Below are 5,077 nucleotides of genomic sequence, written 5' to 3'. Positions count from 1 at the left end.
AAACACACAGACTAACAAGCCTCTAATAACTATGCCTTGTGCACATTTCCTACATTTAAGTCATTTGGAGAACTTGTATGGTTTAACTAACTAAGCTTATAATGGGCTCATCTGTTCTTCCCAATTAGGAGCGTCCTTTTTGCTTTTTTTTTGCACAGGTATCCAGATGGCGCGGAAAAGCTTTACTTTCAGATGATAATGTAAAACTGAACTTGGGTGCGTGTGATGTGCACACTTGTACGAAAAGTAACATTTCAAATGACAAAGTTGCATTAATATGTAATTTGTTGAAGTAGATTCCAGATCTCTCTGGCAGAAGTTTTAACCCAATTTAATTTAATTGATAGAAATTCATTCTGTTTGCGCAGTTCCTAAACTAAAATTTTCCTTTTTAATCATTTTAATGTGCCTGAAATTCTGAAATGCTCCCTCTACAACATATATCAATAAGTACTTTTCATTCTAAAAAGGAGATGTAACCTAAACAAAATCAGTTTGAATGTAAATGAGACCAGTGTATGAAAGGACCATATGATTTAAATATAGTAGCAAATGTAATATACCCTGATCTAAGAGTATATGATTGTACATAGACCTGTTTTATCACTCTGTTCTTACCATGTGACTGAACAAACTGTTTCCCAGTAGCTATGATCACAAACAAATCAATTAAACATACAAAATCTACTCTTGTGAAAACTATAAAACCCAATGATACATTCCTTTCCAGGAACCTTTAGCAAAATGCAGCTGGACGATAACTGATGGCAAAAGGACAACCTAGAAATAACAATGATGCAAAATGTGTGTAGGTACTGACAGGGTTCAAGTCCTACAAAAAAAAGTGTGGGCACTCACCAAGACAGGCCCACTGACAGTCTTAAATTTAGTGTGTTGTAGGAAGTGTCACTGCCCATTACTAGACAATCTCACTATCTCTCTAACCAGACTGTGCTCCAGCTCCTCCCACCAGCAGCAGCAGTGTTTACTGAAGCGTTTCTGTTCTCTGTCCAGAAGGAACTTAGTTCCTCCTGCAAAAATAGTGCAGGAACTCTGTTTCCATGTGTTTCCGCTTGACCCCTGGGTACTGAGCAGAACAGTGAGATGAACAAGTGATGTGATATTGTACAGAGTCTGACTTTGTTAAGGTTTCTACCAGAACAACTCGTAGGCTTTATGCAGAAAATAAATTCAGTGTGTGAGAAAGGGCATAGAGGAAGTTCAAGACAAAAATAGTTGAAATAGTGCTGCCATCTACTGCTCTTGCTAATGTACTATTGTCATATAGTGGTGCAGACACATGCACGCTCCTGAGTTTACCTCCCTGCTTTTCAAGATAACATGGAACATTTCATAATATAAGAAATTGTAAATTTGTATGTTCTATCTGAATCATGAAAGAAAAATAATGGTTTTATGTTCCTTTAAGCCTCTCTTGCAATCAAGCACAGTTATACATTTCTACTGTTTGACAGCAACTAAAGAAAACTGGATTTCCCTATATCTATTGGGGAATCCAGGTGAGAATCATAATGACTGCATGCAAATGATGGTTTTAAGCCTTTAAACCTGGGGTTTGACATGGTTGTGTTAGTACAATGCACTTTAAAGCGAGATAAAGACTGTGTGATTGTAGTATACAATACTTAAATATGCAAAGTAAAAATAAAACAAAACATTGTGATATATTTTCATTATTTATTTTGACCTCTTTTCCTGCATTTAATCTTAAAAACTGTGTGTTTTTAATTTCTGAGATTAAGAATTACACACTGCAGACTTCACAAGGCTAAACCTGCTACATATATGTCCCTAATCAGCCTCAGCAAAGGTTATCAGAGAAGGAATTGCAAAATAATACATTTTTTTTAAATGACAATGGCAGGCCTTATTTTTTCTACACTAACAAGTCTGGAAAGTAGGGATTGGAGTTTGAAAATCAAATGCAGAAAACATATTACTCTGTTCTGAAAACTTTCACACTGAGGGCCTGATATTCAAAAGCTTTCCATTCAGTTGAGATGATCTAAGACAGCGGTTATCAACCTGTGGGTCGCGACCCTGTCGGGGGTCGAATGGCGATTTGCCAGGGGTCGCCTAAAACCATCACAAATATTTTTTTTTGTAATTTAGTAGTTTCTTACTATAATTGTCATATGTTGGCAGACAATTTAATCATACCTCAAACAATTCAATTCTTGTTACTTTCCTATTTTTAACGGTTTACATTTACAATACATTACACCATAATAATGTAATGTATTGTAAACGTTAAAAATAGGAACGTTATGATTACATCGCTGTTTGATGATTACGGTATATCGAACTGCACGCCGTTGCAGGGACTTACAAAGTACATTTTTTAAGCATAAAGATCAAGATCCTAAGCATAAACTTTATGCATTATGGCTGCCATAAAGAAACATTTTATTAGTGAGCCAATGATAATGGATCATGGCGAGAAGACGGTTAAGAAAAGAAAATATAGTGAATATTTTTTTAAAGTGTGGTTTTAATTCAATAGTTGCAGCAGGAATTGAGAAACCGCAATGTGTTATTTGTAATCAAGTTCTATGAAGCCCAACAAACTGAAGCGTCATTTTGATAACAAGCATCCAAGCTTTGCTGGAAAGGGTACCCAGTATTTTAAAAACAAGGCTGATGGTGTCAAGAAAAGCAGACTTGATACTGGCGGCAAGTACAACCAGCAAAACCTAGCAGCCGTTGAAGCTTCATATTTGGTGGCTCTCAGAATCGCCAAAGCTAAGAAACCTCACACCATTGCCGAGGAATTGCTGTTGCCAGCAGTCAAAGACATTGCTTGAGTTATGATTAGAGCCGAATTTGTTACGAAATTAAGTTCAATTTCCTTATCTAATGACACTGTCAACAGAAGAATAGATGATATGTCTGCTGATATTATTCATCAGGTAATCCAGGAAATGAAATCTGCTCCACTTGGAATATTTAGCATCCAGCTGGATAAATCTACAGATGTTGAAAACTGTTCTCAATTTCTGGTTTACGTGAGGACTATTAATGATGGCTACTTTAAAGATGAGTTTCTTTTTTGCAAACCTCTTAAAACGACAACTACTGCGTGTGATGTATTTGACACACTTGGCTAATTTCTGGAAAAGCATGAGATCTCTTGGGAAAAGGTTTGTGGTGTTTGTACAGACAGTGCTCCAGCTAAGCTAGGATGTCGGTCTGGATTTCAACGTTTGGTATTAAATGAGTCACCAAAAGCCATCGGAACTCACTGTATGATTCATTGACAAATGTTAGCAACGAAGACGCTGCCAGAAGAGTTACAAGAAGTAATGAAAGAGTTGTAAGTGCCGTCAATTTTGTAAAAACAAGTGCTTTAAACAGTCGAAATGTGTAATGAATTGGATGCATCCAATAATGTTCTGTTATTTCACACTGATGTGAGATGGTTATCAAGAGGAAAAGTTATAAAACGTGTTTTTGTTCTCGGTGATGAACTAAAAACGTTTTTTAAATCAGAAAGCAAAACCGCAGTTCGAAGCACTTTTCAGCAATGAAAATGAACAGCAGAAAATAGCTTACTTGGTTGACATCTTTGCAATCTTGAACAAGTTAAATTTATCACTTCAAGGACCAAATGCAACATGCCTTGATTTGTCTGAAAAGATCCGATCATTCCAAATTAAACTTCAACTTTGGCAAAAAAAAAATTGGATGAAAATAGAATTTTCAGTACATGTTGCCCAACTTATCTGCTTTTTTGAGGAAAATGCCATTGAACTTCACAAATGGATCACAATGATAATTTCTGTCAAAGAACACTTGCAAATGCTTGCGGACGAAATTTCATCATACTTTCCAAACTTACCTGACACCCCGTTTGCACTTGCTAGAAGTCTATTCACAGTCAAAGTTGAAGATGTTCTGGAGAATGCACAAGAGGAGTTTATTGAACTCATTACCAGCGATGAACCAAAAATGTATTTCTCTTCAATGACAGTTAATGAGTTCTGGATCAAGTGTTTGCAGTCATATCCTGTTCTGTCAGAGATTGTGTTGCGCCTTCTTCTTCCATTTCCAACAACATATGTTTGTGAAACAGGCTTTTCAAGCTTGTTGGTTATCAAGTCTAAATACACAAGTAGACTTGATGCAGGTGATGATCTTCGTTGTGCTCTTGCAAAGACTGCCCCGAGAATTTCTGATCTAGTGAGAAAGAAGCAACCCCAGCCTTCGCACTGACGCTTAAGTAAGTTTTTTGATTTGTGGTGTCTAATTAAGACTGTTATGTTACCGTTGTTACGCTTTGTTTTAATATTTTACAATGATTTTACAATGTAAATACAGTCCAATACACAATTAATAAAAAATAAATAAAGTTTAATTCGATATTGTTAGGGGTCGCCACAACTTTGGAAATTTTATCAAAGGGTTGCGGCACTAGAGAGGTTGAAAACCGCTGATCTAAGGCATCTCATCAGTATGGAGAAGTCCCTAAAATTATGTTAGAAACACAAATTTTATCTTGAGAAATGTCTGTGTTGCTATGTAGTGATCTTTATGTGAAACAGAGACTCCTACATTACTTTACAAGGTCATAAATAAATCCCAAAAAGATTTTGCGAGATCTCTCCATGCTGACGACGTTGGGACCATACGGACCTTAATCAATATGTTATCTTTTGCAGAAAACGTTTGTCATTGTATGGTGTTTTATATTTCTTTAGAGTTAAAGGGACAGTTCACCCAAAAACTTTCTCCCCTTTAAATTATTCCCAATGATCCTTTTTACCTGCTAGAGTGTATTAAATTGGTTGCAAGTAGCTCCTTTACTCATATTTCAGCATTTGAAATAGCTGATTTAGCTTGTGGTTTCCCAACCTATACTGAAAGTTTTGATACTGGTGTATACGCTATTGACAAGCCTAAGTAAACACAGCCAGCAGAAGAGATTACACCCTCAGTGGGGGGCATGATAGTTAAGTAATAAAATGATAATTTTCCATTGTTCTCTCTATGTATTGAGTTGGTGTTTCAGACAAATATAAGATAAGGAAGCAAGTGTGTGTACATAAAACTGATAACA

At 36.2% G+C, this 5,077-nt stretch overlaps 1 pseudogene; it reads left to right on the top strand.

Annotated features, from left to right (window-relative positions):
* Positions 1 to 2,405: 2,405 nt before the first annotated feature.
* Positions 2,406 to 4,233, top strand: LOC128640519 (protein ZBED8-like; annotated as a pseudogene).
* The last annotated feature ends 844 nt before the right edge of the window (positions 4,234 to 5,077 follow it).

The sequence above is a fragment of the Bombina bombina genome, chromosome 9 (assembly GCF_027579735.1).
Source record: "Bombina bombina isolate aBomBom1 chromosome 9, aBomBom1.pri, whole genome shotgun sequence".
In the NCBI taxonomy this organism is placed as follows: Eukaryota; Metazoa; Chordata; class Amphibia; order Anura; family Bombinatoridae; genus Bombina; species Bombina bombina.
Note: the sequence above shows the minus strand (reverse complement) of the source record. Positions and strands in the feature narration are given on the sequence as shown.